This window comes from Eretmochelys imbricata, chromosome 9 (assembly GCF_965152235.1).
Source record: "Eretmochelys imbricata isolate rEreImb1 chromosome 9, rEreImb1.hap1, whole genome shotgun sequence".
In the NCBI taxonomy this organism is placed as follows: domain Eukaryota; kingdom Metazoa; phylum Chordata; order Testudines; family Cheloniidae; genus Eretmochelys; species Eretmochelys imbricata.
Genome location: NC_135580.1, coordinates 29,213,368 through 29,236,642, shown reverse-complemented (window position 1 = coordinate 29,236,642; position 23,275 = coordinate 29,213,368).

The window sequence follows — 23,275 nt, the reverse complement described above, 5'->3', positions numbered from 1 at the left end:
TGGGCAGAGGGTCGGAGCAACAGCAGACAACAGGAAACCCCTAGCAGCCACATGACAGAAAGATGTTTTCATAAAACTTTCCTTTTTATAGTTTGAGTTGCTGGTTCCTATGTTTTGCTGTGACTCACTCAATGCCTCTGATCACCTGGACACTTTTGTCCAATACACTTTCAGACAGGCTTGAATTCACTGCAACCTTCTTAGGCAGTTTACAGGGTGTGGGGGTAAATTTGTTACTTTCTTAACCTAGCTGGAACATTCTGCAGAGGGCATTCATGCTGGACTAAGGCAATGCCTCAGCACATCTGGGTACAAGGTAAGGCAGGAGATGCCATTCTCATATACAAGATAAAAGTAAGACCATCAGGAATTTTAGCCATTAAAGTCCCATGCCCCAATGTCCTGGCTAAATTCTAATGGTGTAATTTAATTCTGTACATATTCATTTTCCCTGTAGTTTCAGTTAGGCATAGCTTTCAGTATTCACTTGCTATTCTGAACTGCTGTGTGGTATTGCTTTACACTGTTTAAAAGCTGTGTCTAATTCAGTGGTGACTGTAAGGTTTGTCAAGTGCTTTAAGATGTTTGGATGAAAAGTACTACAGCTTATAAATGTCAGACACGAAAACTTTGTGGGCCTCTTATTTGGTTGCTTAATCTCTCTAAGCAGCTATTCTGCTAGCTTCTAATTGTTTTGTTATTAATTATTAATTATAATTACTTATTGTTATTTAGCTTGCAATTGTATATGAGTAGCACAAGAGACCATAGTGTCTCAGGTTTCAGAAGCTTCCTTGAGTGTAATACAACTAAGGCTTGGTATTCACATAAATAAGCATCCATATTATGGATCCAATCAGCATTGGGTGGCCATCTGTGCCATGCTAACTACCATGCCTATGTAGTATCTGTTTTGTCTAAAATAATCACTGTCCCTTAAAAAAAGAATAACTGGAAGAAATGCCTGGGACCCTGCTATTTCCTAGAAAGTTCCATTTAAAATTCCTAAGGGCTGAGTCTGAATTTTCAAACCCTAGTTTTACACCAATGTAACAGCACTGATGTCCTTTGGTGTTACCACAACTGGTTTATAATGGTTAATGACATCAAAATCAGGTCCTGGGCTCTTTGGAACAACCAAAGTACAGTCCCCTCTTCCAGAGAAGCCATCTCTGGTTTCTTTTAATTAAATCTGGTCCCCACGTATCATCAGGTTGCTTCAAAGACCTTCTCAGGAAATTGGAGGACTCTTTCTAGGAAGTTTTGAGGACTCAGATTACTTTCCCAGGGCCACACTGTTTCCTCGGGAGGCTACTCATGTACAGGAGATGGGATGCATTCAAACCTGCACTCACTGTGTTTCTTTGGCATTCTTTGCTCTTCCTGCAGAAGTAATAGGGATTCAGCTATCAAATGCCCATATGCCCCAGCTCCCAGATCCACTCATCCCCTCTGAAACCTTGGAAACATGGCTCACCTTTCTAAAAGATGGCACATCAGATTCATTGGTGTTCCTTGATTGGGGACCCTCAGAGAGCCAGAATTCCTTTCAAGAATTCCCACAGTCACACTGTACCATCTAGTGGCTCTGAAGGTGCTGTGACGGGGCAAGGCCAGATGGCTATAGGAAAGTAGTGGGAGACAGATATATTAGCCCCAGGCTAAACAAATCCCTGTTACCAGGGTAAGCAAATGGCAGTTGCTCCAGGGCCAATTAAGATCCAAAAGGCAAGGAAGACAGCTAGGTTGGTTGGGACACCTGAAGCCAATCAGGGTGAAACTAGTTAAAAGCCTCCCAGTTAGTCAAGTGGGAGTCTGTGTGTCAGGAGCTGTAGGAGGAAGTTGTGCTGCTGGAGAAACGGAGCAGTACAAACCCTATCAGGCACAAGGAAGGAGGCCCTGAGGTAAGGGTGATGTAGATATTAAGGAAGTGGGGGCTGCTGTGGAGAAGTGGCCCAGGGAATCATACTCATCCTGTTTCCAAAAAGTCAGCTACCAAGAGCTGCTACTGTCAGGGTCCCTGGGCTGGAGCCCAGAGTAGAGGGTGGGCCCGGGCTCGCCCTTCCCCTCCCCTCCCCGACTACTCACTAAGACTGGGAGACAACAGAGACTGTGTGAGGGAGGGTAGCTTCTCCTCACTTCCCTTGCTGGCTTATGATGAAAATGGCTCAGTAGGCTGTGACCCTTGCCTCTAGAGGGAGAAGGGCTACGTAGAGGGTCACAGTGAGCCTCTGAGGCTAGTGTAATCTGCCAGGAAACATGGGACCCACTGAGACAAGGTCAGAGCTTTGTCACAGTGCACAGAGCACAATCTAGCCTGTCACTTCCTATCTCCAAGTCCCTATAAGTCTCAGCTCTGCACCACATTACAGATTAGGTCTCCTTATTGTACCTAGATACATTATACCATCAAAAACTAAATCAAGACCAATATTTGGATAACAAATAAAAATAATTTATGCATACAAAAATCTACCCATTGTTAGTACAGGGTAGATTTGGTCTGTGGTATTTTACCTTCTCTGTGTTTTGTCAGCCATAATGACTTGAACTAGCCTTCTAAATATACAAATAAGAGATCCTTTTATTTACACAGAGCATGATAATCTACATATCTGTTCAATGCAAATCATCCATCATGCTGTGTCACAAATTAAAAAACATAGCATAGCCTCTTACTTCTCAGAAGAATGCAAAAGTGTCTAATTACCTATAAACCATGTGTATGATCCCATGGACAGAAATGGACAGAGGGAGATTTTGTGACTGACTTATCCTTAATGGAGCTGGATGGATATTTAACTACCAAACTCATGTGAAAAAGTGGGAACTGAGTCTAGTGCCAGAATTAAATATCTCATTGAAATGAACCATACTGTTCAATTAGTGGAAAAGAGAAAGAAAATTGCTTGGACAGGTAACATTAATTTCTGGCCTGTTAGTAGGTTCTTTCCTTTGCCATTTTTGGAAGTACTTCAAGTTTTCTAATCAGCATGGCTCATTTCTAATTAAAAATACCAAGACTCTAAACCAAAATTTTCCTGTGATTCCATTTTCTTATGTCTTTTCCATATGTTCTCGTCCTAAAACAGTATGTAGACTTGAGTGGTCTAAGCCATTTATAGTTCAGCAAAGACCTTAAGCTGTTCTTTTCAAGTTTTATTAACAATGAGTCCCAGTTCCATAATGATTTTCCTGCTGTGAATACAAAAATGCCAAAAGCATTTTTGGTAGACATTAACAAACTTCCACAGCACAAAACCAATCCCCACATTTTTCAGATAATTAGACAATCTGTAATAATTCTGAAAAGGTGGTTTCTTTTGTGATCTGTGAGTAATTCACTTTCACAGACACACATCCCTTCTTAGAACTGGCTAAGGTAATTTACACATTACAGAGCTTCTAGACATAGTTGGCCATTTATCTAGTGGTAATAAATTGAAAATTTGTGTATATGATTTAACAGAGAAAGGAAGATGTGAATATAATGCAGATAATTGTTGAGCCACAGTGCTGCTTCTGACAGCTAAAAAAAACTCTGAACAGAACTGACTGGAGAACAAGTCTGCTTTGGGACAACTTTCAAGATTTCAATTTTTTTTTCATTCCTCATTGCAATGAAAACAAACCTTTTGAATACCTTCATGAAAAAGAATTGTATTGAAAACATCCTTTTTTTTTAATCAAATGGTCATATCATCACTTTGGGTTTCTCTCTCTCAGTGACTGGAGAGTCCACCTGGACTTCAGAAACCTTCCCACCAAAAATGTTGCCAAAATTGATATGTCTCCTTGTAATGTTTTGGCTTAGATGAAAAATCATTCTGTTTCAAATGTTTTAAGCAGCTCCAACTGGGAACATTTTATTATAGTTTTGCTCCACTTCCATCTGCTACACTTCTTTTAGGTCTAAGGCCATGTCTACACTTACTGGGGACCAGTGCTACAGAGATCAATGCACCGAGGGTAGATTTAGCGGGTCTAGTGAAGACCTAAATGATAGCAGATCACTCTCCCATCAACTCTGGTATGCCACCAGAACGAGAAGCGTAAGGTAAGTCAAAGGGAGAGAGTCTCCCGTCGACCCAGCACAGTGTAGACGCTGCAGTAAGTCGACCTAAGGTACATCAACTCCAGCTTAGGTTGTAATTTAGGTTGATTTACTCCCTGTAGTGTAGGCAAGGCATAATTTCTGTCAAGCCAATATCTTTAAATTTCAGTTACCACTAGTTCAAATGATTGTGCATTATTTCTAGGGTGGGAGAGACCTGAGTTTTCAAATGGACCCTGTAGATTAGGTTTGCAAGGGGTTGCAGTAAACCGAATCTTTCAGGTTAACTGGGAATTTCAGATTTGAAGAACTCCAACCTTCCAAGAGAACGCTTTCCTCTCCCTCATAAGTGTCTCTTTCCTTTCCCCAGCCTGTCCCACATCCCTTAAAACAGATTTTACAATAACACGTGGAGGACTGCAACACCTAGGATTTGATTAGGGAGTGGACATTTTGGGGCGGACAGAGAGCAATCTTGGGGCACATGGGGATTCATAAATTATGTACATCCTCCAGCCATGTTTTCCGATATCAGTTCTCCTCTGTGTCTGAGTGGATTCATTGTAGATATTTTTCAAAGGTCTTCTTATCCAGATAATATTTTAAGTAGTTAAAGGTTTAATTCAATGATTCTATGAAACAGTATATCATGTGATACAACACAACCATGTTAAACACTTACCAAAATTAGTACAGATTATTTGGGATTTTTTTTTTAATATCTTAAAGGAGGACTTCCATATTGTGGAAGACTTTCAAATAGATTAAACTCAAAACAAATGCTGTCTTTTGTCTGTTATATTTTCCTACCATATCTGTTCATTCAAAAAAGTTTTTTTTGATCACAAAGGTTTGCTCTTGTACAGCTTGATGTCCCCATTTGCTGCTGCAGTGAAGTCATAATGTTGAATTTGTGACATCACAGTAATTTCCATAACAGTGACATAGGATAATATAACCTTGATTTACAACTTGGATGCAGGATCAAACAAAGGAAGCAGTTGGGCTGTGTGAAAACATCATAATTAAACTGGCTGCATCTTCAGAATTCCAAGCACTTAAAACAGACTTGCAATCTACCATCAGAATGACTAGTACATGAACTGTATTGTAACCATCCAGAGACACATATAAATACAGAGTACTGTTGTTAACACAAATGCTTTCAGTCATAGTGAAGGGAAAATACTGGCCACGACACAAAATGTTCCCATCGATAAGTTTTATTCAGTAAGAAATTTCCTTAAGAATGACTACTTAAGGGTGTGAAAACACAGGGCCTGATTCTCTACCCACATTGGTGTAAATCAGAAGTAACTCCACTGATGTCAATGTGGTCATAATGGTGCAAAATATGTGTAAATGTATGGGGACTTAGCCCTAGAATTTATATATTGTTTCAGCGTTTAAAGGTATATATGAAAACATTGGTTTGAGAAATGGTAACATTGTCTTCTGAACAAAAAATATTTAAATAAATTCCTCAGTGGTTCTCTTTTATTTTCCAAGTGTCACTAGCTGAAATGCTGTTCAAAGACTGTATAACTAGATGATTCACTTGAGCATACAAAGCATTTTCAAACAAAACTCCACCTCTTCTAGCTTCCTCATCAGTTCAGACATCTGCGCTTTTCTTCAGAAAATGGTGTCATCTTTAACATTCTTTCTATGAGTACTGCTTCGATACATCTGCTGTCCTCAGATATGCCTGCCACCCATGCAATGTTGCTTTTGAACGTTACTGTATTTATTCCATCTCTGCTGAAATCCTCACCTATTGTCTTCCTCTCCTCTCCTTTTTCTTGCCTTTGCAACTCTCTTCCCAAATCCCAGTTCTCCTGACTCCAACACATGTCCACTTGCTCACTCATACCAAAAATCTGGGCCAGATTCTCTAGTAGTATACCTATTGGAGTAGATGGAGTTACAGCATCCGATAATTTGCATCTGTGACCAGAGCATCAAACTGTCAGATAAGTCTGTTGGATCCCCATTCTGTTTAGAACGCAATTCAGAACTGTTCTCCTTGTTTTAAAACTCCTCTATGAACTTGCAAAGCACTAGCTCATAAATGCTGAGAAAAATCCTGGCTCCACTGAATTCCAGTGGAATTTGACATTGATTTTAATGAGGCCACAATTTCAACTACTTTCTCTACCATACCTTCTGTGTGTCTTAACAATTCTCCATTTCACTTCAAATCTTAAACAAAAATATGTGTTTTTCTCCCCTGCCTATACCTCTTAATTTATCTGTGCTGTTAGTTACAATTTAGTACTGTACCTGTATTATTTAACTCCGTCAATTATGTTCAGCTATACTTTATATGAAAAATAGAGTCCAAAATTGTATTTGCTCCAAGGCTATTTGACCTCCTCCTAGAGAACAGACTCATTTCTGCCAATTTAAATCCAGAGTACATTGACATAATTGAAATTACTTCAGATTTACACCAGCATAACTGACATCAGAATCTGGCCCCAGTTGCCCTGTGATACTTTGGAAAATGGATGTCATTATTACCACTTATCATGGATGGAAAAAGGAATCTGTATCTGATGAAAAGGCAGCTTAACTCTTCCATATTGGTTAGTTCAGTATGGTTCTCTTTTCTATCTCCTGGTATTTTATTAAAGTAGACTCATTTTAATTGACACATGCTGGTGGAAACAAAATGTGCCTATGGAGGGCCAGATTCTAGCACCATTTCACAGGTTGAGTAGTAGCTTATTTTGTAAGTAGTCACACTGAAATCAAGCAATGTGCCCAGCTGTTAAAGGTTCGTAAAAATTCATTGTTCTGATAGATAGTCACTGTTATTTCATGAAATGCTTTAGAAGTACATACTATATAAAACATTTAAAAAACTATATTAAAGTAAGTTTTCCATAATAGAGCATGGAAGCAGCATGAAGTGAACAAAGGGCTACACAGCGGGACATTTGTGCTAGCAAACACCAATTCACACCTGTTAACTATTGTGAATAAAATCTTTGGAATCAGTTCCTAAAAAAAAAAGTAAAAAAAGAAAGAAAAACTGTTTTCCATGAAAGGAAATAAGAACCTCAGGAGTGCTGCTGAAAGCTTAGGGAGTCAGCTCAGCATTTATAATCAGTGGTTTCTGAGAATACCTGATGGAAAGGACATGGCAGCATGGGTGGGTTTTTTGTTTGTTCATGTGGGTTTTTTTGGTTTGGTTTGTTTACATAGCGAAGTGGAGGATGACTCCATTGTGGTAGCTCCCCATTCTGTTCAAAACACAATTCAGAACTGCTCCTCATTTTAAAAATCCTCTGTGAACTTGCAAAGCACTATCTCATAAATGGTGAGGAAATTCCTGCTCCACTGAATTCAATGGGAGTTTTGACACTGATTTCTTTGAGGTGACAAGAAGGAGTACAAGATTCTCAACTGAAAGTTTAGTAGGAGCTTTAGTTCTGGGAAATCAGTAACGAGCAGATTGTCTGAAGTGACAGGTTTCAGAGTAACAGCCGTGTTAGTCTGTATTCGCAAAAAGAAAAGGAGGACTTGTGGCACCTTAGAGACTTAGACTTAGAGTTTCCACAGTATGCATCTGATGAAGTGAGCTATAGCTCACGAAAGCTCATGCTCAAATAAATTGGTTAGTCTCTAAGGTGCCACAAGTCCTCCTTTTCTTTTTGTCTGAAGTGAGTGGCAAACCAGGAGTGATGAAGTGAGCTGTAGCTCACGAAAGCTTATGCTCAAATAAATTGGTTAGTCTCTAAGGTGCCACAAGTACTTCTTTTCTTTAAACCAGGAGTGCTGGCTGAAGTGAGGAGAAAAGGAAAATATATGAGAACAAACATGCCTAGATTTTCCTTGATCTAGGTCCAATATCTGACTATTCAGGGAAAGAGACATAAATTATTGTTATTATCAAAGGCCTTCACAAGTTAATATTTATTAGCTTCTTAACTGTACACAACCAAAGCAAGTGTCCAATATATAAATATAATCGAACAAATGATGATCTCATTTGTATAAAATCAGAGTAACGCCATCAGAGCCTGCTTGATAGGATCAAAGTGGTAGAATTTCAGGACAGCTACTCAGGATCCCATAGATATGAACTGAACTTTTAATGACAAGCATTACATATCAGTGTGAAGTCGAATTATGCAACTTTTACCCATGTTATGACTGCTCACCTGAGTAAGACATCACCAGCATGAGTGAGGGCTGCAAATGTGGCTCTTAATAATTATTTCAAGCATTTTATTATTTGTAGTGGCATGTTCTTGGGTGAATACAATGTTACAGAAGACTGAATGGGCTCAGTTCTCATGTCTGCTTTGCACCAGACCTGGGCACAAAGCAGACTTAAACCAAGAAGATCCAGCTAATGGGAACATTCCTCTGGCATGATGGATCTTCTGCTGGCATGGGTCTGCCAGCAGTGCAGGAGCGTGTAACTGATGAAAAGGGGCATAGCTAGAATATCCCTATGAGCCAGTGATCCTTGTCTGCCTGAGCAGCCCTTGGGGACCATTTGCAGCTGCTAGTTTAGAGCAGTCCTGAGGCTATATCTTATTCTATTTACAAGTACCGTATGTGCATTCTTAAACAAGGGATATTAGCAGTCAAAAGCAAAGTGCAGTTTATAACTCATAAATGTAGCACAGCAGAACTCACTAAAGAGTTCTGTGTCCAGCCTGTCAGCCTCTTAGGTTTCTCTCCCAAATGCTAGTCTAACTTCCCCACAAAAGAAAGCCCATTAAATTAAATTATTCTTAGTTTTAAAGAAGAGGAGCATGATTCTATTCAGAAATGAACAGGTGCAAATCAGAAGTAACTCCAGTGCAGTATAAATGGAGTGCAGAATGAGGACCAGGTTCTCAAGTCTCTACTTTTAATGGCCCATCCTTTTCGGTGGCACCTTTGGACCAGATACTCAGCTCAGCATAACTCTATTGGAGTCAATGGACAAATGCCTGCTTAAATGAGCTGAGAATCTGTCCCATTGTTCTTGCTTAGACATTCCAATTAGAGCCTGAGTTCAGTGGATCTATAATGGATGTGAACTCTTCCGCTGGGACTATTCTCCTTCCCTTATAAGTGTCCCTAAATTCCATGTCCTTGACACTTTTGCAATAACAGCACCCCCTTCAGAGCAGCATCTTTATTCTCTACAAAGAACCTGAGGGTTCCAGATCCCAAAATGCCACTGGTAGGGACACATTCCCAACAAGAAAGGAAAAATAAACAAGAACAATCAAAATTAAGACTTAATTATTGACTATTTATAAATTGTTTCTCCTGTTCTCAAATCCTTCCTCCTCCGTCTTCCACCATTTCCTAAGTCAGTTTCATTCCCATCCTCTTCTCTCTGAATGATTTCCTCTCAGCAGGTGGGCGGGACCACTTTCAGCCAGCTCCTGCTGTGTGTCAGTTGTTCCTGAGTAGTCTGTTACTTGAGGCTCCTTGAGAGCTAGCCCATCTTGATCTAAAGGAGCATTTATTCCTGTCACAACTGCTTCAGCCTCAGTTTCCAGAGCTGTGCTGTCATTTTCTGGTGGGTGCCCAAGCTGAAATTCTGCTCCATTAGATCCTGATCAGATGGTTTTAATGGGCAATGATAGGCTTAGTCCTGGGATCCAACTAGATTTTACACATTATTTTATTTATTCACGTCAGCACTGTGTTAGTGTGCGTATTTTACGATGCCTTCTGATCTTTCCTTGGGAATTATTGAACCAAACCAGGTCCCTTCTTTTAAAAAAACCTCCCTGTAGAACATAACATCATAAAGCCTTTTCATTTTATCAAAGCTGTTTTAAAATAGCATTTGCCAATTTTCACCTACTGAGTTTCTACGATGCAAATTTCTTTGCTGCTGCTTTGAAACTTTTTTTTACAAGTTTCAGAGTAACAGCCGTGTTAGTCTGTATTCGCAAAAAGAAAAGGAGGACTTGTGGCACCTTAGAGACTAACCAATTTATTTGAGCATGAGCTTTCGTGAGCTACAGCTCACTTCATCGGATGCATACTGTGGAAACTGCATATATAATGTCATATATAAAGATATAATGTCTTCTGCAGTTTCCACAGTATGCATCCAATGAAGTGAGCTGTAGCTCACGAAAGCTTATGCTCAAATAAATTGGTTAGTCTCTAAGGTGCCACAAGTACTCCTTTTTTTTTTTTTTTTACAAGGCATTCGTTGTGGTCCTCAGCTCAGAGGCTCTCATTCACTGTTGCTCTATACACAGTTGAAAAGTTATGCTGACTCCATTCCCTCAGAATGTTGTTGGGCTGGAGTGGTGTGAGCTTTACGCACCCCCTAGGATCTCACAAACTGAGATTCAAAGTTTCTGTTTTTGTCTGTTAAATCACCAGAGACCCCAGTCTGGTGAAGCATTGGTTTACTAGAACTTCAGGTACTGTTATAGCCTACTGAATTTTTTATTGGATTAACTTTAGGTTATATGTGGCATTGGATATAAGGTAAGAAGTGAGATTTTAGTATGTGGCTTACTAGCGCTATTCATTTGTTGGTGGCTATTTTGTTTTGCTTGTTAGTGAGCTGAAGGTGTAATGGGTTTGACCCCTCTTCTGGGATGCCACCTCCTGCTCCACCAGCCTGAATTCCCTTTCCCTGTTTTGCTGAATGAGGGTCTCCGGCCTCTTGCAGCACACACATACAGGTAGGGCCACATCCAGCTGCAGACACAGACTGAAGTCAGCTCTGTGTGAAAGGATTCACCCAGAACTCACATGATAACCCTTTTGGGGAATAAACCCAAAATAATACTGTCTTCTGCTGTATAAAAAGATTTGCACAGCGCAAGCTCACAAAAATTCACCCTCTCCCTCAATTTGAAGAGGTATATGCACAGCTTCTTGCACCACCAGATATGAATTGCACAAAATGGGTTTAATAATAAACAAATGTACTAACTATAAAAGGCAGATTTTAAGTGATTATAAGGGATAGCAAACAGAACAAAGCAGATTACTAAGCAAATAAAACAAAATGTGCAAACTAAACTTAAGTCACTAAAGAAACAGGTTACAAAATGTAATTGCTCACCCTAAATGTTAAATTAGGCAGGATGCAAAGTTTCTGTAGCTTAGAGGTCCAGTCATCTTTTCTTACAGACTGGACCCCGTCTCAGTTTGGACTCACCCCTGCCTTTCCCCTCAGGTGCTTTCAGCAGTCTTTCTTTCTTCTTGGGTAGGCAATGGAGTAAAGTACAGATCAATCCCCTCCCCAGCCCTGAAAAGGGATTTACCTAAGGTGGGAATCCTTTTTTTGATCACCACCCACCTACAGAGGAAAAGTACCAGCAGTGTCCAAGGTGGTATTTTGTATCAGGTGACAGGACCACTTGACCCGGTAGTGTCACAGCTACATCCCAGGACACCTCTCAGGAGGGAGAGAGATTAGTATCATCAGAGTTCTATTGTCCTTGTTAAATGGCTCATTCAGGATGATTGCTCACTCTCTGGTGGGTGTTTTCCCAAGTATACACACAGGTGTAATAGTTAGGTGCTTACATAGTCAATATTCCTAACTTCAGATAATGAAACGATACATGCATACAAATTGGATAATCACATTCAGTAAAACATAACCTTTCCAATGATATCTTATGTGAGCCATCTTGCATAAAGTATATCTTAGTTATGCCATATTCATATCATAACCATATTTCTATGAAGAATATGGGGTGTAACGTCACAGAAGGTTCACAGCTCTTCCAGATCAACACCAGGTTTAGTCCTTATGGTCTTTGTCAGCTCCTGACCTGCCAGGCCCTGCAGAAAGCTAGCCAGATAGTTTGAGAGACGACCCAAGTTATTCTTTTAACAACAGTTTTATTAGGGAAGGACTATGGTTATACTATAAGCCTCTTATAAGAAAGATGTTTTGAGAAGGTAGCTGAAGGCGGATAGGATAAAGGCAAGACAGACCTCCGTAAATGTCAGGGAGGAGGTCCACGCTTATCTGTAGTAGTGGGTCCCACTGGTTCTTCCACAAGATACAGTTATATTGGGGATCTTCCTCTTTTCTTTGACAAAGATTTTCTCCACAGACTTCTGTTCATCCAATCATCAGACTTGCTGCTGCAGCTTTCTACAGTACATCTTGTGGTCTGTATTTTTGTGCAACTAAAGGACACCTTCAGGGCCATCTCAATGATGGTGCGGGGCCAAGGAAGAAAGTAATGAATCTGTCACTTCCAGGACCGACCTGTCACTTCCGGGACTGACTGCACCAGCCAACTGCACTGGCCCACAGGGCCCCACAAAGTGCAGTGCCCGGAGCAGTCTCCCCGATTCGCCATACCCAAGGGACATCTCTGGTCACTTTTAACTTGGCCACGGTTCTTTTGAACCCAGTTTTGTTTTGTTCTTTAAAGATCCATGGATAATCTCAGTTTTATTCCAATTTATAAACATCTGGGATGAAATCCTGGTCCCACTGAAGTCAAAAGAAGTTTTGATATCTACACCAAGCAGTGCCTCGGCTTCTCTAATCTTCTATACAGAAGTGTATCTTTAAATTGTAGACTTTCCAACTACATCATATAGCGTTCACTAGTACCTTTTCATAACCCTCCTTTATCCTTTTCCTGCCTACCCAAGTGTGGCCTACCACAAGCTGTTTTTAGGTTATTTTACTTTGTTTTGGAATTTCCGCAATAATCCTCTCAACAATACTAAAATTCACTTGTCCTCAGCAAAGCCACCACATAATAAATAATAAAATAAAATAATAATAATAATAATAATAACATTAGAGATTCTAGGCTAAGCTAAAACAATTTAGAAAAAATGAACTTCGGGGATTTTTACAAAATACTCCTTTTCTGACCAAATTTTCTATAAAATAATTTCCATGCAAATATTCTTCTTGTCCTGTGTCACATTACCCAAAGGACCAAACCTGGTTCAAATAGCTTTTTAAAATGTCTATTAGTATGCTGAATAATAGTCAGTCAATGTTCTAGTTTCTCATCATTGTAGTATCCAGTCATGTCACTCTTTGATTTGTAATTTAAAATAGCCAAAATGTAAGAAAATGTACATTACATATATATTAAAATTTTACTTAGATGAGATTTAATTTGCAATCTCAGATGTTGTTGCAGTGCTGAAAAAAAAACTGGCATTCATTTCAAAGGGCAACTACTTAAAACTGACATGAAAACTGATTTTGTTTGTTTGTTTCCATTTTGCTTACATTTTTCATAAGAATAGAATAAAATTGTTATTGTGCCATCACCTTTCCTTGTTTTACCTGTAAGACTTTGGTTTTCTGAAAAAAACAATGTGTCAGATTCTGCAAACCCTTACTCATGCAAGTAGCCTTTACTCACACAAATAGTGCCATTGTCTTCAATTGGTCAACTCAAATAAAGAAAGGTTTGCAGGATCAGGTCCTAAAGTACAAACCAATCTTAATAACTTGTAGGTACTACTGAAAATGCTTATGGAACTGGAAATGGCAAATGGATTTCAGTTAGCCAGGCCTGTCTATATATTGAAATACTGTGCCGGCATATCCATGTTTAAGCCAGCACCTCCTTTGGTTCCCAAAATAAAAGATATAAACTGGGCTTTCTCCACGTGATGCAACTTCACTATACAATTATTCCAATCAATCTATAATTAAAAGTGGATTTCCTTTTCCCTGTTTGGTTGAGATGGAGGAGGGTCTGCGTAAGCCTGGATGACATGACGTGAACAAAGAGAACTTTCATGAGTTCTCCTGCAAACAGTCTATCAGTTACAATTCTTAGTGTTCGCACTGCTGCACTGTTCAAAAGGAGTTCTAAAAAAAAGTCAAGCAGGGGGTCCAAGAAAAATTCAACCCGCATGCCGAGTAAGGGAAAGAAAGAGAAGGCAGGGGGAAAAAACCTAGCTTTTGTTGTAAAAAAGAACTAATGAAGCTGCTGTTAGAACTGTCCATGGTGACACAACAAGATTGTGCACCCACACACATTGTTAGACTGCCAGTCACCCACAGTAATGAGAAAAGGAAACGCTGTAGGCAAAGGATACATTGCTGAATACATTGCTTTTATGGTTTAAGTGTAGGGAATCACAATGCTGGCACAAAGTTTCTTGTGCCAACTGCCAAAAGTGGGTAAAGTAATATTTAAGGTTGTCTACTTGTCTTTTTCTTACAGACAAGATAGACTGGTGGGGAGTAAAATCCCATTATCATTATAAATTGCTAATTAAATAATTATCAATTAGATGGGCAGACAGAACTCATTCCGATGAATTCCTGAGAGGGCTTTCAGTAAAGAAAAACAGTAATTTTGATTTTTTTTTAATCCATACTTCCTGCCTAGGGGCTCTAAATAAAGATGATATATGGTATGCCCCCTGTTAGACTTTCACACAGTATATCCCATGTTAGAGCTCAGGGACAAACACTGAACTTGGAGCATATATAGATTTTTCCCACAGTTTTTCATGTAAATGGCTTTAATTTCATGACATTAATTAGGGTCCCAGGGTTATTTTCTAAGGAATAAAAATGGTACTTTCCAGATTTTTACATGGCTTTGAGAAATTACTTTTTCCAAGTAACTGCTGGATTTTTATAAATGTGATATACAAAGAGCTTTTCTTGTGAGTTGGATCCACATTTTTCTTTGAACTAAAACATTAAATGAGTATTTAACAACATATGTGTCATGCACATCAGAATATAGTACAGAGAGTATTTTAATGGACATCACAGTGTTCATTAGCATCAAAATAGTAATGCAAAATTAAACCCTGTGTCCAAAGGTTTTAGCTATTAAGGTTTCAGATCAGACCTTCGGGCAAAAGTACTAGTGTCATAACACTGTGCATCAGAAATAATCCTGTCTAGTTCTGAAACTCTTATTCATGACAGTAAACCTTATTGAGGAAAGTAGTCCTATTGGATTTATTGGAACTTTCTCAATTGAGCAATGATTACTCATATGAGTAAAAGTTAGTTGTTCCCAGAGTGTCATCAGTTTCTAAGACCATGAGGGTACAATTATGCCAAAAGCCTCGGTGGTTATCTCTGATATCTTTCACAAGCAAAGTTTTTCAGAAGCAACGGCTTTGCAGACTGAAGTGAGGAATCATGCTAATGTTTGGTACACAGACTTGACTGCAGGCCTGATCACAGAAGCATACGCCAACAAAAAACTAAGAACGGAAATAGTAACATGGAAGATGGAAATTTAATTCCAAAGCTAGTTACATTTAAATATGAATGAATGTTGCAGTATTGATGTATATGTAGATCAACTCTATCTTTTGTCAAGAAATATGGAGCTCTGAAGCACCTTTTGTTGCCTTCTTTGTTAGCTGTATGAGCCTGAAAGGAGTTGGATGCTTGTTTCTACTTCAAAACACATCACAATGTGGCTAGCACAAAATAAATGTTGATAAATACATGAAATGACTGAAAGGTTCACAACTTAAAAAAGAACATCATTCTGCAAGGTCATCTGCCACTAGTTAATTTAACAGAGTTTCAAGAAAGATTAAAAAACAGACAGATGGATTTTTAAGTTTTAGGGAACAGCTAATTCATTTTCATATTCAAGCAATGCACTGAGTTACACTAAAAAAACAAACAAAGATCACTGGGATATTGAGTAAAATATCAAAAAATATAATATATATTACCTTGACAATAAATGCATTCTCACCTCCCTATTTTGCTATTTTTCTCTGAGTTAGATTCTGGGATATTTTAGAATCCTAAGGGAAGTTCATCATGGTGAGGTTCTTTAATGTGATTTACCTTGAGGAATACTTAATAGGGAAAGGGTACTATGTTCTGTTATTGAGTTCTTGTTCAAGGTTCAGGATTGATGCACTTGAATCTTTCAGCAGGGAGTAGTTTTCCAGTGTGGCACAGCATGGCTCCAAATCAATAAGGTTAACAGATGTGGTGGCCACACAGTCAGAGGTGATGTGGCTGGCATTTTCGGTGCCAATGAAGAAAATTTCTGATGACGAGATGTCATTTTTGTGCCGGCAGTAATGTCACCCTGATTACCTAGAGCACATAGCCAGTTAGTATGTTAGCAGGACTGTAAATGGCCCATTAATCTGAATTATCTTTACAGGAACTGTTTCAAAAAATCTTGCTTTCCTCCAAATTACTGGCCTTTGTGTGATTCCTGAAATGCCAACAGCCTACTTGCTATATAAAAATAACTAAACACGGATGTCTAGTGTGGACCTTCATGGTATATTTATAAACTCTCAACAAAGTGCTGTAAATCCTGAAAAATGACAACCCAACAAATTTAGAATAAAATACATATTTTTAAAATAAGTCTAGTATAGTGTTTCTTTTATGTTAGATAGATACAGTATGTTGGCAAATATTTAAAGCAGAAAGAGAACAATTCAATGCAAGAAAATACTGTTTGTGCAATAATAGTAACTATCAATTAAATAAAGTATGAAGGTGTCCATGTTGTTTCTATTGTCTTCTAATTTTCTATTACTTTTTTAAAAAAAATATGTACAATGTTAATAATCCTTTCCAGAATATAAATGAATATACATTTCCAGACAACCTACAATGTGCAAGTGTCTGACTATACTGGAAAGCACAATTCATTTCTCTAAGTACTATACATAAATCTCAGCAACTTGTAATTCAAAGTCCCTGCATATCTATACCAAAGAATGAGCTGCACAAAATACAAGATTTCATATAACTTATGTTGATTTGAGTTAATACATTAAACTAAGGGAAACGTCCATAATTACATCATTCACTAAATGAAGTGTTTAATATTGACTCCTTCCTCTTATATCAATCCCTAATCGTTTTTCTTACTTGTAGATACTTAAAGATATCTCCGTTGTTATTATCTCCTCCTGGAAATAAAAACAATCATGTTCTCACATTTGAGAAGCCAAAACAAACAGATATTTTAGTCATTATTGATATTAATTTTACAGTGTGGGAGCACTGCCAACTATGAACCCCAGCTGAGATCAGAGTCCCTTGTGCTAGATGCTGTACAAAACTGGAGTAACAAACAGTCCCTGCCCTGAAGAGTGCACAATCTCAATCTGCAAGACGAAGGGTTCGGTGGATGGAAAGTAACAAAAAAGGGAAGGAGCAATGTGATGGCTCATAAACATGAAGATAGGTTTATTATCTTTCTTTCTATGGGATTATAATGGTAGTGGATCCACCATACATCATAGCTTTCTAGCTGATTGTACTGTACTTTCTTAGGCAAAAAGGGATTAATTGCTTATTTTAGGAACTAAATTTTGCCCTCACTACATCAAGGACTGTTCTTTCCAAGGTGTGAAGGCAGAATTTGGGCAGATTGTTCTACGTATATAAGTACTGACCAGGGGAAGTAGAACATGTTCTATGGAAGCAACAAAGCACACTGAATGATGGTTTTACTTATACTCTTGCAAGCTCATTAAACATGTTAAATAGTGGAACATATTAAGTTAATTTGAAAATGCTTATGGACTGGAAGAGGCCAAATAAAAAAAAATTACGCTGAAAGGATCCATCTTAATTGAGTTGAAATCAGTTAGTATTGATCATTAGTGCTTTCTTTTATCAGCATGATGAAGATAATTATGATGATTATGATGATGCAATGTGCAGCTTTTGGATCATAAAGGAAGAATGATAACTCTTTCTTGCGTCAAGCAAATAGAGACTGTAGTACTGTGACTGTTACTGTGGGATTCTTGGTAAAGTCTGCAAATCTTTTTAATAAACAAGATTTCTCTTTTTTAAATGTACCTTTTCCATTAGTACTTTTAATGTGTCAATCAACTATGCACTGAAATGAAAAAGGATGTAAGCTTTGGGTAAACACCTTAAAAAATTCTGTGACATTTTCAACTTTAGTCTTTCCACAGGAAAGCAGTTCTTTTGCCAGTCACACATTCAAAAACCCTGTCTCATTTGAATAAATTAACATATTTTGTAGAAAAAATTAATTCCAGGGAAGGAAAAATAAATAGAAAAGCAATTTAAATTGTGTATTTTACAGGGGGAGGGGGAAAAACATTGTCATGTGTATGACAGCTCAGCTAATTTGATGGGCTTTGATGTTAATTTAGGGTTTGCTTTAATTTCAAAACATATTTTTTCACTTAATAAGGGAAACAAAGGAAACTTTCCACCAGTTTGTTATCTTGGAATGTTTTGGCTTCTCAAATGTGAGAACATGATTGTTTTTATTTCCAGGAGGAGATAATAACACTGAAGCAATAAAAAAGAGTCAAGGCAGCTTGCACAGCACAGGAAGTTCACAGCCAGAGACTTAATTTCCCACACAATGTACTGTGCAATGGGCCCATTAACATAGATGAATAGGCTCTTTAAAGGTTTTTTTTTTTTCCTAGATATGCAGCTGCCGCTGAATGGTGATATGTTAATAAGGTACTCACATGCCTATTCTTCAGGTACTCTGGCATTCTCTACCTAGGTAATCTCCATATAGGAAAAGCTGTTAGGGGGGTTGTATCTGCTACCACACCTTCAATTATACTAACACCTGCACTGATAATCCATGCAAGGTAAACTAGTAGGGGGCCTATGGCCTAAATCCATCCCCTTCTCCCCCAAAGTCAGATCTCAGGGGCCAGGGGAGGAAAAAGGAAAAGGGAAAAAAGTAAAGTCACTTTTATTACACATCAGTGGGAACATTCTGAAAAAGCTTTCATGCCTAGGAAATTGTTATTTCTTCAAACAACTGACAGCCTGCAGAGGCAACTCTAATGGAAATCCAGCTCATGCATTGTTATGCATGGCCCTCATGTAGATACATGGGGGTGGATTAAGTTAGCTTCCAAAGGGTCTATTGTGTGCAGCATTAATTTGCAGTGCTCTTGATATTTGAGTTTGAAGGTTTTACAACCTTTGTGTTTACTTAGATGCAGTGTATCCTAGGTTTGTTTATTTCCCTCCACAGTCTCTGATTACCCAGTAAATGTTACATTTATCTTTATTAACTTTCAATATGTCGTTATATTGAGTCACAGAGAAGGAAATAATTACAAACTCTTGCAGATTTATTAATTTTTAGAACTTTTCTGCTTCTCCATCAGTGTTTAGTTCTCTCTGTATGTAAGAAACTAAAGAAATAAATTCACCTTCATAGAATATTTCCCTTTCCTGGTAGAACTCTGATGTGAGCATACATTTTAAAAAATTAAGTATAATCTTCCAAAACATTGGAAGTTTATGTGAAATTAACATGATTTTCCCTTATGGTGAAGGAATAGAAAAATGTGCATATTGCTTTAAGATAAGCTCAGTCTTTGCAACAACACCCAGCTCTTGCAATTATTTTTATTGACCTCATGTTATGTGTGGTCTACTTCGTCATAATTAGCTAAGATAATGTTTTATTTAACTTACTGCTCATCTTCCTCCATTTTTAAGCTGCAAAAAAAATTTGTTACTTTTACTATGTTGCATTAACTTGTTGTGTTATTGTTTTCATATAGAGCTTTAAATACACAGCAGATGGGCATTTACGTAAATTCAACTTTCCAGTGAGATTTAAACTCAGAAGAGCCTAATGGCTTTTTATATGAACTTGTCAGGGATGTCTAGAAGTGTTAGTTTTTCAATACTGAACAAAGAACTTAAAGTAACTTGTACACTGTAAAGAAAGCATGATCCTAATCTGAACTAAAGGGCTCAATTGAATAAAAATACCTTATGCTTGAGTAACTCAAGTTATGTGCTTCTCTCCTTCCCCTCAACCCCCTTACATGGAAGTCAGCCAGCAGTATGTTTTGTATTAAAATAGCAAAAAAGAGCGTCTTATAAAAATAAGTGCCTGACTTACAGTATATGGGCTTGAGTAGTATCATGTGAAAAAATTACTCAAAAACACTAAAAAATGTGTTTTGCAAGAAAGACCCCAAGAAGTTTTGAGGCCAGTTCTTGTGGAAAATGTCTGTGCTAATTAATTTATTAACAGAAAATAAATTACCTCCTTCCGTGCTCACTCACTAAGTGGGCACAATGTTAGCAGTATTTGGTTTTGACACAATAAAACTTTATAGCTTGCTTTTGTAGTCAGTGGGACCCACCCAGAACCTATTGCAGTTTGATTAGAAATAGCCCAAAGCCAAACCCTTGGATCCATAAGATCCCAAATCTTGGGGAAGTCCAGATCTGAATCCAAACTTTGAGACCCTGGATCTTTTCTAAAGCCTTGGTAAATAATGATGTCAGGGGAAGAAGGAATTGCATTTCATACATCTGTCTGAAGTGCTGTTCTAGTATTGATACTGTATAAAACAATGGTACAGCCTCTACTGGAACACTGCAGTATCTCAAACAGGATATTGCAGAATAAGAGGGGGATCAGAGGAGGGCAATGAGAACATCCTCTGAAGTATCAGGGCAAAAATCACATCGTGGAAGAAAGCGACTAGAGCCTTCCCTGGGATAGTGCTTGGGGTGTGCTATAGACCTCTGGGATCTGATTTGGATATGGATAGAGACCTCTTTAATGTTTTCAATGAAGTAAATACTAATGGGAATTGTGTGATCATGGGAGACTTTAACTTCCCAGATATAGACTGGAGGACAAGTGCTAGTAATAATAATAGGGCTCAGATTTTCCTGGATGCGATAGCTGATGGATTCCTTCACCAAGTAGTTGCTGAACCAACAAGAGGGGATGCCATTTTAGATTTGGTTTTGGTGAGTAGTGAGGACCTCATAGAAGAAATGGTTGTAGGGGACAACCTTGGTTCGAACGATCATGAGCTAATTCACTTCAAAATAATGGAAGAATTAACAAAAATAGATCTGTGACTAGGGTTTTTCATTTCAAAAGGGCTACCTTAAAAAATTAATGAAATTAGTTAGGGAAGTGGATTGGACTGAAGAACTTGTGGATCTAAAGGCAGAGGAGGCCTGGAATTACTTCAAGTCAAAGTTGCAGAAACTATCAGAAGCCTGCATCCCAAGAAAGGGGAAAAAATTCATAGGCAGGAGATGTAGACCAAGCTGGATAAGCAAGCATCTCAGAGAGGTGATTAAGAAAAAGCAGAAAGCCTACAAGGAGTGGAAGATGGGAGGGATTAGCAAGGAAAGCTACCTTATTGAGGTCAGAACAGGTAGGGATAAAGTGAGAAAGGCCAAAAGCCATGTAGAGTTGGATCTTGCAAAGGGAATTAAAACCAAAGGTAAAAGGTTCTATAGCCATATAAATAAGAAGAAAACAAAGAAAGAAGAAGTGGGACCGCTAAAACTGAGGATGGAGTGGAGGTTAAGGATAACTTAGGCATGGTCCAATATCTAAACAAATACTTTGCCTCAGTCTTTAATAAGGCTAAAGAGGGGCTTAGGGATAATGGTAGGATGACAAATGGGAATGAGGCAATGGAGGTAGATATTACCTCAGCCGAGGTGGAAACCAAACTTGAACAGCTTAATGGGGCTAAATCGGGGGGCCCAGATAATCTTCATCCCAGAATATTAAAGGAACTGGCACACGAAATTGCAAGTCCATTAGCAAAAAATTTTAATGAATCTGTAAACTCAGGGGTTGTACCGTATGACTGGAGAATTGTTAAGATTGTTCCTATTTTTAAAAAAGGGGGAAAAAAGTGATCTGGGTAACTACAGACCTATTAGCTTGACATCCGAGGTATGCAAGGTCTTGGAAAAATTTTTGAAGGAGAAAGTAGTTAAGGACATTGAGGTCAATGGTAACTGGGACAAAATACAACATGACTTTACAAAAGGTAGATAGTGTCAAAGCAACCTGATCTCCTTCTTTGAGAAGGTAACAGATTTTTTAGACAAAGGAAATGCAGTGGATCTAATTTACCTCGATTTCAATAAGGCATTTGATACGGTTCCACATAGGGAATTATTAGCTAAATTGGAAAAGATGGGGATCAATATGAAAACTGAAAGGTAGATAAGGAACTGGTTAAAGGGGAGACTACAACGAGTCACACTGAAAGGTGAACTGTCAGGCTGGAAGGAGGTTACTAGTGGAGTTCCTCAAGGATCTGTTTTGGGACCAATCTTATTTAATCTTTTTATTACTGACCTTAGCACAAAAAGCAGGAATGTGCAAATAAAGTTTGCGGATGACACAAAGCTGAGAGGTATTGCCAATACAGAGAAGGACCGGGATATCATACAGGAAAATCTGGATGACCTTCTAAACTGAAGTAATAGTAATAGGATGAAATTTAATGGTGAAAAGTGCAAGGTCATGCATTTAGGGATTAATAACAAGAATTTTTGTTATAAACTGGGGATGCATCACTTGGAAGTAACAGAGAAGAAGGACCTTGGAGTATTGGTTGATCACAGGATGACTATGAGCCATCAATGTGATATGGCTGTGAGAAAAGCTAATGCAGTCTTGGGATGCATCAGGCAAAGTATTTCCAGTAGAGATAAGGAGGTGTTAGTACCGTTATACAAGGCACTGATGAGACCTCATCTGGAATATTGTGTGGAGTTCTGATCTCCCATGTTTAAGAAAGATGAATTCAACCTGGAACAGATACAGAGAAGGAGTACTAGGATGATGCGAGGAATGGAAAACCTGTCTTATGAAAGGAGACTCAAAGAGCTTGACTTGTTTAGCCTAATCAAAAGAAGGCTGAGAGGAGATACAGGTGCTCTGGGGAGAAGAATTATTTAAGTTCAGTACCAATGTGGACACAAGAACAAATGGATATAAACTGGCCATCAGGAAGTTTAGACTTGAAATTAGATGACGGTTTCTAACGATCAGAGGAGTGAAGTTCTGGAACAGCCTTCCAAGGGAAGCAGTGGGGGCAAAAGACATATCTGGCTTCAAGACTAAGCTTGATAAGTTTATGGGATAGCCTAATTTTGGCAATTAATTGATCTTCAACTATTAACGGTAGATATGCCCAATGGCCTGTGATGGGATGTTAGATGGAGTTGGATCTGAGTTACTACAGGGAATTCTTTCCTGGGTGTCTGGCTGGTGAGTCTTGCCCACATGCTCAGGGTTTAGCTGATCGCCATATTTGGGGTTGGGAAGGAATTTTCCTCCAGGGCAGATTGACAGAGGCCCTGGGGGTTTTTCACCTTCCTCTGCAGCGTGGGACACGGGTCACTTGCTGGAGGATTTTCTGCACCTTGAAGTCTTTAAACCATGATTTGAGGACAGTTGCTCAGACATAGGTTGGGGTTTGTTACAGGAGTGGGTGGGTGAGATTCTGTGGCCTGCATTG